We start from the raw sequence: 11246 nt of genomic DNA on the forward strand, positions 1-11246 counted from the left end.
TGAGCTAGCACGTTATGTGTGAGCTATCCAGGTATCCAGAAGTATTCTAAATAGTTCAACAGGCAATGTTCTGATACGAAATGATATGAGTTTGATATGAACTATTACAGGTATACACATGAAATGCATGGAAATGATGTTACATGATTTATAGATATATGAAATGGATGATACATGTATATGGAACTTGATTAATTGTTAAGCTCATCCACGATTATTGGTTCATATATGTATTTACATGGCTAATATGGTTGGTATATTTGTGCTTAGGCATTTGGCCAAAATGGGTTGGAATATGTTTTTGTTACTTACCTATTACTTGATTAAATGGTAAGTTAAATTCTAAGTTATACGAACTTATTAAGCTTAAATGCTTACTTTGTGTTATTTTTTTTGTGTTTTATAGTAAATTGGAAGCTCGTTTAGGTTGGAAGCTTGTCGGAGCTATATCACACTACCCATCAGCTCTTTTGGTACTTTTAGATGTTTAATTTTTGTTATAATGGCATGTATAGGTATTTTGATTAATGTTGGCCTATGTGTTTAATTGTTGAAATTGCCATTTGGTTTGGCTTGAGTTGTGGTTTTTTTGGTGTTGTAATGAACTTAGTTTTGGCATGTAGGCATTAGCCTTGAAATGGTTGATGATTTGCTTAATGTGTTTGAAAGGTGAAATGGTAGTTGAATGTGCATATTGTATATGTTTTATAACTTGATGTGAATTGGTACTTTGCTATGGAACACATATAAGTATATTGAGGCTAGTAATTGAATAGTATATTTGGTACCATTTGGTAAGTTAATTCAATGGTTTGTATTGATGCAAATCTAGTTGGAAATTAGTTGATCACTTGACCAAAATGAGTTTATGATTATACATGTTATATATATTGTCATTTGAGGTGCCTAAGGGCATATTGGTTATACATGATTATACCATATGAATGAAAATGGATTGTGTATGATTTTAGTACTTTGTAATGGTTTGTGTATATGTGCATTGGTGTTTGTAGGTAAATGTCAATTTGAGTGAGAAAAATGCTTGAAAAATAGCCTATTTTCGTCCACACGGGTAGAAACACGAGCGTGTGTCTCAGCCGTGTGTGACACACGGCCAGATGACAGAACCATGTGTCCCCTGTAGCTTTCAAAGGGTTGCAAGTCAGGCTGTTACACAGCCTAGCACACGGCCTGGCACACGGGCGTGTGAGGTTACTTCGAATGGTATACGGCCTGGCATATGGAAGTTTAGTCCCGACTTGTTTCTATCACATATTTAGGGCCTCGAAGGCTTGTTTAAGGGGCAATATGTATGATATGACTTGGTTTTAATACGCTTATTGATATGTTTGAATTTTTCTATCCGTTTAAATTGTAAACTCTGGTAATGCTCTGTAACCTGGTTTCGGTGACGGATACGGGTTAGGGGTGTTACATTTATTGGTATCAGAGCTGCGATTTAGTCGATTCCCAGATTGAACGTAGCGTGTGTGAGTCTAGCTATACATGCCATTATATAACCTGTGATAATGTGATATCTCTTGACTACTTTAAAACATGTTTTCATATAGCAATGACATCCAACCTAGTTGTCTTTGATGAAGAAGAGAATAACGTTCAAGCCTTCGTTCATGGAGTAGCTTCAAGCGGTACAAGGCCTGTATTGAGGGCCGGCGAGGAGATGCTAAAGAAGCCTTCTTCCAAATGATGAATGAATGGTTTACTGGGTTCGTATGGACAAACCCGGCTGCTAACAGCAACCAACCACTCATGCTCCCCAATCGGTTCCCGTTATTTCTCAAGGTATGGAACCAACACGAGTTAGTAAGCCACCTATAGATAAGATTCGTAAGTACGGGGCTGACAAATTTCGAGCTACTACTGAAGATGATCCCGAAAGAGTTGAATTCTGGTTAGAGAATACAATCAAGGTTTTTGATGAGTTATCCTGTTCATTGGCTAAATGTGTTAAATGTGCGGTGTCGTTATTGCAAGATTCGACTTACCAGTGGTGGAACACATTAATTTCTCTTGTGCTGAGGGAGCAAGTCACCTGGGAATTCTTCCAAACCGAGTTCTGAAAGAAATATATTAGTCAGAGGTTTCTAGATAAAAAATGTAAAGAATCTCTTGAGCTTAAACAGAGTCATATGGCTGTGTCAGAATATGAGCGAGAATTTGTCAAACTGAGTAAATATGCTCGTGAGTGTATTCCAACTGAGACTGCTATGTGTAAGAGGTTTGAAGAAGGGCTGAACGAAGACATAAAGCTTCTAGTTGGAATTCTTGAGCTAAAGGAATTCGTGGTATTGGTTGATCGAGCATATACAGCTGAGGAGCTCAGTAAAGAGAAAAGACGTGTTGATTTTGAAGCTAGAGACTCGAGAAAGAGATCGACGGGGAAATCATAGCAGACGGTATCAAAACCTCAAGCTACATCTGTAGCAAGTGTGGGTAGTGTCAGAGATGTATAGCCCGAGTGTAAGCACTATAAGAAACGACATTATGGCGAGTGTTGATTAAAGAACGGAACGTGTTTCAGGTGTGGTTCTTTAGACCACTATCTTAGAGATTGTCCAGAGAATTCTGAGAAAGAGAAAGCTCAGACTACGAGGCCGAGCAACACTACTACGAGAGGTAGACCACCTCGTAATCACAAAAATGTGAGTGGTAGCCATGGTGTTACAAAAGATTCTACTGTGAGATTTGAGGCACGAGCACTAGCTAAGGCTTATGCTATTCGCGCACGAGAGGATGCTTCTGCGCGCCAGATGTTATTACCGGTACTTTCTCTATTTTTCATATTGATATTACTACTTTCACTACAGCAAAACAGGTTTTTAGCAGCGTTTGGATTGAAAATGCCGTAAAAGGTAAAGTATTAGCGGCATTTTTTCATAAACGCCGCAAAAAGTAACGCAATAGCGGCGTTTTTCTCGTAAACACCGTAAAAGGTAAATCAATAGCGGAGTTTTTCTCATAAACGCTGCTAAAGGCAAAGCAATAGCGGCATTTTTACATAAACACCGCAAATATTTTTTGCGCGATGATAGTATTCATTAACTTTGGTTCTTTTTTCTCAGAATTGGTATCAGCCTTAGGTTTTAACAAAAGTATTGGAGAATTTATAAACCTCCATCCTCCACAAAAACCTAAAAGGTAAAGTACTCTGTTTCCTTTATCCTCTCTTTCCCATCAGCTGCCGCAAGCTTTCCATCCTTACAGTGGTCCGCTCCTTCATCCAGCGACCTCTACCGCCTCTCCTTGCTCGTCATTGCAAAACCTCACTCACTTACCTTGGCTTGTCCGTACCCCTAGACACTATCTACCTCCACTTTAACATCGTTTATCTTGTTATTACATAATAATGGTAAATTTGGATTTGGCAATGAGCCTTAGTTTTGTTTTTAGTTACCATTTTTGTAGATCAAGTGTTCTTAAAACAATTTTTATTATTTTATTTTTAATTCATATGGCTCTCTCTGTTTCTCTTTCGTCTTTATCATTTACCTAAATTTTCTTACACTTTGTCACTTCCCATTCGCTTCCTCTCTCTGAGTGTCATCCAATTTCCTTCCAAACACTACCACCAAAAAGCATCCATTACCACCCACTAAGACGTCTGAGGGAATGGCAAGAATACGAGGAAGCAGTGAAGAAGAAGGACTTAGCTACTACTCTAAGGTTCCTTATATCGATTGAAAAAGACAATAGCGACGACTCTATTGAAGAAAATGGTTCCTTCTCCACCCGGTCAGCTCGATCATGAATTTGCGATTTGGGTTGTTTTGGTGGGTCTGTGAGGGAATGGGAGGTCTTAGATACCTGCCTTAATGCTGATGATATGAGACTTGTTGGTGTGGCTTATGAATTCCTTAAGGTCAAAGGTTTTTTACCCGATTTTGGAAGATTCAGTAGCATCGGTAAATAATTTACTTTCTCTATTCATTAAAAATTATGATGATGATGATGATGATAACGATGTTTGAATTTTTAGAAATTTTTGAATGTTGATTTGATATTTTGATTTCTGAATTTTTTTGAATTATGAATGCTTGGTGCTAATTTTTTTCCTTTTTAGTTCTTTTATGTATTTTTCGTGTGGTTGATAATATAATTGCATGCTAGAATATTTGTGATAGGAAAAAAGAATATGATTTTATACCTTTATCTTTGTTTATCTTTGATTCGTTTACGGTACAAATTTACTTCTTTTTTATTTCAGAAGTTTGCTTCGAATTTGAGCAAATTTAAGGTATTTATTCCTATGTTTCCCTAACTAGTTTTTTTAAAAAAACATCTCGAATTGTTTAAATTTTTTATGGTTATATTTTAGCTTTATATTTTAATTATTATTTTTGAGCTTTAGAAAATGAAAATATTAGAAAAATCCCTTGGTTTATATTTGAACTTTGTTAAAACTTGAAATGCTTCAAAAATTATTGGTTTTACCTGTGAATTTGACCTTCATTTGTTTTTTTATTGTGTTTTAGTTGTAGAAATTAAAATGTTTGAAAAAAAATTTCTTATTCATCAATTTACATTTGAGATAACCTTGATTCTAAAACCATGGTTTTGAATTTTTTCAGCTTAGTAAAAGAGTAAGATGGCATCCACTTTCACAACCACGCCATCAGTTGGCTCATTCGTTGCACCTAATGGTCTGGTCATGGATAAGAAGCTTTCATCTTCTTCCAACTGATTGTCATCTTTAGCATCCATTTCTTCATCTTCATTTCTTAGTAGACGAAATGTTGTTCTTAGAAGATCTCGTCTGCCCAAGATTTCTGCAGTAAAAGAGCTACATTTCAATAAGGATGGGTCAGCCATAAAGAAATTACAAGTGAGTCTTTGTTTCAAATGCTAAAAAGTTTCCTAACTGGTTAAGTATTCAACTGAACTTCAAAGCCTTTATATGTTTGCTTTAGCTTACTTCATGTTCTTTTGTTGTAAACTGGTGTGAACAAGCTTGCTGATTTGGTTGGAGTCACTCTTGGACCAAAAGGCAGGAATGTCGTTCTAGAGAGCAAATATTATTGCTGAATGAGTGCCAATAGGTTGATATATCTATTACTGTACTTATGTATGTTATGCATATCAAAGAATTATTGTATTAGTTAGTGTAATTTCAGTACTTTAATCGATATGTTGAAAACAATACTTTAATTTGGTTTATGTTTTTCAGTCCACTTCAAGAGCTAGTAGTATAGCACAAAAAGCAGGAGTTGCTGCATTAGGCTTGGGTTATGCTGGTGGGGAAGTGGTTTCCACCATGGTGAAAGCCTTCAGAGGACGTTAAGATTTCTTGGTTAAAAGCTTTGGGGAATTGGAAGGTGTTAAGATATCTGAGCCTCAGGTAAGTGAATTGGTGCAAAATCTCTTATTGAGCAAACCCTACTTATTAACACCCCGAAAAAAACTCGTTTATGTGCTTCCCATTTTCTTCAATGCTTCAATGTTTTAGCTCTTCAAGTTCGACTAACATACTTCTTACTTGCACTACTTCTGGTTTGCAAGGAGCTTTCTATCTATTCATTGATTTCAGTACTACGGAGTAAAAGTTGAAGGTTTTGGTAGAATTGAAAATTCAGAATCACTCTGTCGATACCTCCTGGACAAGGGTCAGGTATGCTTCATTGAATACTGTTTCAGGGCACTTCTTTTTAAATTAATTAAAAATGGCTAGGCCTGGTTTTGTCAATATTATAGGGAGTGGCTAGGGGTGAGAAAAATTCGATTCGATTCGAAAAAATCGAAAAAAATTTTGACTTTCGAATTATTCGAATCGAGTTAATCAAATCAATTCAAATTTTTTTTTGAATTTCAAGTTTGAATCGAGTTGAATTTTCAAATTTGAATAACTCGAATAATTCGAATAGAAACTATATTTTTTATTTTTAAAATACACCACATATAGTTTTTATTTTTAAAAAACACTACATTTAAAAATTAAAAGTTAAAACAAAATCACTTCCAAAATCCCTAACTAAGCACGTGCCCTCCCTCCTCTCTTTTTTCCCCAATTCGAAAATCTTCACCTCCAGTCCACCCTCCTCCACCGATCCACCTTCGGTCCTCCACAGCTGACGACTCCACCCAAGTCCAAAATCAGAGGTATGTTCACTTTTATTCCTTTCCTTACACTGTATTTATATACGGTCTCAAAAGTCTTCAATAGGTTTCTCAGTTTCTGGACTTTCGTCCTTGCAGTACCTTGATTTGAGCTCTGCCTCTGTGAATCTTTCTAAAGCAATTGGTTGGGTACAGGTAACATTCAAACTTCCCTCTTTGTTGGAGTTGCACTTGTCAGCTTGTGGTTTATAAGACTACTCTCAACTCTCAAGCTAAAGTTGGAAAACCTGTATTGCACAAGCATGCCTTTCATTTTAATTGATGCTTTTATTTGTCTAGTACCTTTAGAAACAAAAACATACAAAATAGGTTTAGGGTTTGATAGTCTTCTGTTTTTTATTTGTTCGTACATACATTAATAAATGGAGTCTCCCAATTACCTATACTGCTATACACTTGATCGGTTGATCCAAGTCTTGGTAAACAGCAGAAAGTCAGAAATTGTTGTTCTTTGTGTGTTTAAAATTTTGTCTTTGTAATTTGACTAAACGCAAAAAGTCGGATTCTTTCTTCTCAAATTTCAATTTTCATGGTTTAATTCTTTAAAGAACAGACTATGTTTTTGTATAAAAAAATTTCACTTTTTTTATTCATTTGTTTTTTTTGTTTAAATTCTCTGTTGAGATACTTTTTTAACAAAATACAGCAAGTCCATCGAAAAAAGGTGGGTTTTTTCTTTTCTTTTCAATGACTTACTTTTTTAATCCTTCTAGACTTACTTTAACCCAATAAAGTTGTCTTCTTTCCTAACCTGTTTGCTAAGTTGGTAATCTGAAACTTTGATTAGTTATAAAGGAATAATATTATTATCTACTCAATAATTAGTCAATTTTTTTGCGCATATTTTCTAATCTGCCCTTTTATATATTATGATGATTGTCAAAATTTTTGATACTGTGTTCACTTGTAGCTTGTTGGTTATGAGTTAAAATTTTAATATTGAGTAGTTTTTTCTTCTTTCCTGTTAGAGTATGATGTAGAAAATCCAAAAATTATCTCAAAATGCGAGCATCATTTTCACCTTGCATGTATTCTTGAATGGATGGAAAGAAGTGACACATGTCCTGTTTGTGATAACGTTTATCTTAAAACTACATTCATCTCTTATAAGTCAGTAGGAATTGTTCTATATAACCTAGCGAAATAATAATCCAGTTTTTTTATTATGCAGGAAATGATATTCAACCTACCCACCGATTAGTTTCCTTCTGCTTGATGGACTCAGCTTTAGCTGCTTGAAGTTTGTTGCAAAGGTTACAGCTTGCTAAACGCATCAGAATTTCAATTTTTACTTTTTCCATGTTTCATCATGTATTTAGTGGCACTGCTGCAGCCTACAGATTTGGCAATATTTTAGCTTCAAATTTTTTTTCTTCATTTCCTTCTTAACAAATGAAAAGAAAAGGAGAAAGAAATGTAGAAAAAGTAAACAAAAATAGGTTTGGTACCATTTTAAAAGTTAATATTCATGGCCTATGTGTTACCCTAAATGTCTAGTTCAGGATGTCATTAGTTTCTACTCTCTGCCTTCACCAATGAGCGAGTACCTGAAGATGTATAAAGTAGGGAACACAATAATATCATGCTGGTTTGTAATGCCTTCTTTGTCCAGAAAATCCTGCTTAGTTGCCCAAAGCAGCACATTAGCTCTCTCTATGTGTCTCTCTCTCACGCACACACATATGTTTCCATGAGCCTGCAAATTCGTATCTTGCAAACCGATATCACCATTTTTTTGTTGAATTTCTTTTGTAATTGGGATTTGGTTTATATTCATCTATATTTTATCATCATGTGCAATTGTTTGCTGATAGCTGATGTGCTACTGCTAGTGTCATCATTGAGTTTATTAAATTTCTTAGAATGGTGAGAATTTTATTTGTGCACTGCAATGTGTTTTTCCTTTTATTCTTTTGAAATGAATACACTGGAATAGGCATTTTTTGTATTTTACATTACTCACGTACTGCATAAAATGTATGATTTTCACAACAAAGTTTGATCATTACAATTTTATTTAGGGATAAATCTCAAAACTACATATGAACTTTGATCCAGTGTGCAATTTGATACAAACTTTGATTTGGTATGATGCAACTTAATAGGAAATTAAATGTAATTCATTTCTCTATCGTCTGCTTATTTTATACATCCAATGCTTGTTTTGTTCTTCATTGCATGCAAATGCTGGCCAAATTAGATGTTCTACCAAATAAGTCTAGACATTTTCATATTTATTAAGTTTGATTTTAAACCAATTTTTGGTCATGGTTACTGATTGCAACAAATGTTTACTTATAGATGAGTGATTCAAAGTGAGATGGTTCAACTCAAAGTTCACAAAATTCTTCCCCAAGTAGAGATGATAAAACAACAACCCAGGAAAATGTTTGAAAAAAGTTTATTCCAAGGTCAGCTTGTTAGAACCATTTCACCAAATTTGTGACTGAAGAGGGGGAGAAGAGAGCAAGGTGCAATGCATGTGATGTTACTTACACAATGGAATCAACTTCGGGTTCTACAACGAATTTGAATAACCATTTGAAAGCATGCCTAAAAAGACCTCGAGGTAATACTTCTAATCCGAAGCAATCAGAATTAACATTTGTTAAGGTTAGCCAAGAAACAACGGATTTATCAACTTGGGTGTTTGATAAAGATGTTGTTAGAAAAGCATTGGTTCGTATGATAATTATGGATGATCTACCTTTTAAAATTTTAGAGGGGGAGGGTTTCAAATACTTTCTTTCTATAGCATGCCCACGGTTTAGTCTTCCATCTCGTTGGACAATTAGAAGGGATTGTCTTGATTTATTTAACTCCATGAAGAGTGTGATGAAGAATTGTTTTGAAAAAGATATAAGTAGAGTTTGTTTAACGACAGACACTTGGACTTCATTGCAGATGATATCTTATATGGTTTTAACAGCACATTGGGTGGATGATGATTGGAGGTTACAAAAAAGGATTATAAATTTTTGCCCAATATCCGCTCATAGAGGTGAAAGCATAGGTCAAGCCATTGAAAAATGTCTTCGAGATTGGAGGATTGAGAGGGTCTTCACTATTACAGTTGATAATGCATCCGCCAATAGTGTTGCCATTGAATATTTGAGAAAGAAATTGAATCATCGAAATGTTTCTGTTGCAAATGGAAGATTTATTCATATGAGATGTGTTGCATACATTCTTAATCTCATTGTGCAATACGGTATTAAGGATGCTTCTGTGTCTGTGGATCGAGTTCGAGGTGTTGTGAGGTATATAAGAGCATCACCATCGAGGTTGACAAAATTCAACCAAAGGATAAAAGAAGAAATGATAGATAGTAAGGCTCAATTGTGTTTAGATGTGCCTACTAGATGGAACTCAACATATATGATGTTAAAGGTGGCCGAAAAATATGAGCGTGCATTTGATTCATATGTACCTGATGACCATAATTTTTTTCTTGACCTTACTGCTGGAGATGAAGTTCCTACATTTGATGATTGGGAAATTGTTCGAAAAATTATAAAATTATTAGAGCCTTTCTATCATCTTACATTGAAGGTGTTCGGATCTTTGCATGTTACCTCTCATTCACTTTTTGAAGTATTGACGGATGTGCATTGTCTTTTTGATGGGTGGCAAGATTGTAGAGATCTAGACATAATTTCTATGACTTCCAAAATGAGAGAGAAATATAATAAGTATTGGGGTGAAGGAAACAAGATCAACATGCTAGTTTACTTGGCGGTCATCTTTGATCCGTGATGTAAAATGAGTTTTTTGGACTTTGCGTTCAACTTGGTTTTTCCTAATGTTGCTAATGACAGTATGAAAATGATTGATAAAGATTTGCATTGCTTGTTCAATGAGTATTCTTCTAATGCTGGGAGAATTGAATTGTTTGAAGGTAGATCTAGTTCTTCGATAAATCTTTGTAGTTCAATGGAAATAGATCAGTCAGAAATGAAAATGGGCTTGGCCAAACAAAAAACCTTAAGAAGAAGAAACAAGTTGGATTAGAAAGAAAATCTGAGTTGGATAGATATTTGGGTGAGGATGAAGAAGTAAACAATTCAAGTTCATTTGATTTACTATTATGGTGGAAAATGAACAGTCCTAGATTCCCTATTCTTGCACAAATGGCTCGAGAAATTCTTGCTATTCCTATCTCAACAGTTGCCTCGGAAAGTGCATTTAGCACGGGTGGACGTGTTCTCGATAGTTTTAGAAGTTCTTTAACTCCTCTCATGGTCAAAGCTTTGGTTTGCACAAAAGATTGGCTTCGGAAATCTAATGATGCCATCAATCTTGAAGATTATTTTGATGAACTTCAAACAATGGAAGATGATAATATATAAATTTTAATTTATAAAATAAGCTTTTGTATTCTTTATATTAGTAATAGTAAGCATTCCCATAATTTAACTAACACTTTTGTTTTTAAATTTGCTAGACTTATCCAAAATACCCGAAGATCAAGAAGGTAACATACTTAGCTTTAGTTTATAAAGTTAAATGTTTATTTAATTTATTTTTGCAAAAAAATTTTATTATTTAACTAACTCATTCAATACTTTTACTAGATGTTTCAAGATTATCAATGGTGTTCGAAGCACAAGAAAAAACTTAAACATTTCTATAATGGTTTTTGAACTGATGTGTTATTGTTATTGTTGTTGGTTAATTGGACTTTTGTTGTGTTCTTTTGGTGTAGGTTTCTATTGTATTTTGGACTTTTGCTTATGTTTTGTTTTTTTATTATAATGTTGTTTATTTCGACTCATGCTATTTACTTGGACTTTTACTTATGTTTTTTATTTTAATATTTTTGTATTATTTTTGTTTTTTATTTGGAATCATGTTGTTTATTTGGGTTGATGTTGTGTTACTTTTATTTATTCACTTATTTACTTCAATTTTTTGTTGTATGATTATGTTTAAAAACTTTAAAGAAAATTATTTTTTGAAAAATTACATAAAAATAAACAACAATAATTTTATTTTATTTTTAAACTTAACTTGAACAAATAATTCGATTCGATTTGATTCGATTTCTATCTCACTTGATTCGATTCGATAAAACTTTAAATAAAGTTAGGATGATAAAATGAGATTCGAAAACT

At 34.1% G+C, this 11246-nt stretch overlaps 1 long non-coding RNA gene across 1 annotated transcript; it reads left to right on the forward strand.

Moving 5' to 3' along the window:
* The first annotated feature begins 5979 nt into the window (after window positions 1-5979).
* On the forward strand, window positions 5980-10734 carry LOC107899751 (uncharacterized). The gene is made up of 6 exons (XR_001684810.2): window positions 5980-6114; window positions 6211-6267; window positions 7304-7385; window positions 8434-8701; window positions 10577-10606; window positions 10707-10734. It is a non-coding gene; the product is annotated as an uncharacterized lncRNA (long non-coding RNA).
* Window positions 10735-11246: the final 512 nt, after the last annotated feature.

The sequence above is a fragment of the Gossypium hirsutum genome, chromosome D04 (genome assembly GCF_007990345.1).
Source record: "Gossypium hirsutum isolate 1008001.06 chromosome D04, Gossypium_hirsutum_v2.1, whole genome shotgun sequence".
NCBI lineage: Eukaryota > Viridiplantae > Streptophyta > Magnoliopsida > Malvales > Malvaceae > Gossypium > Gossypium hirsutum.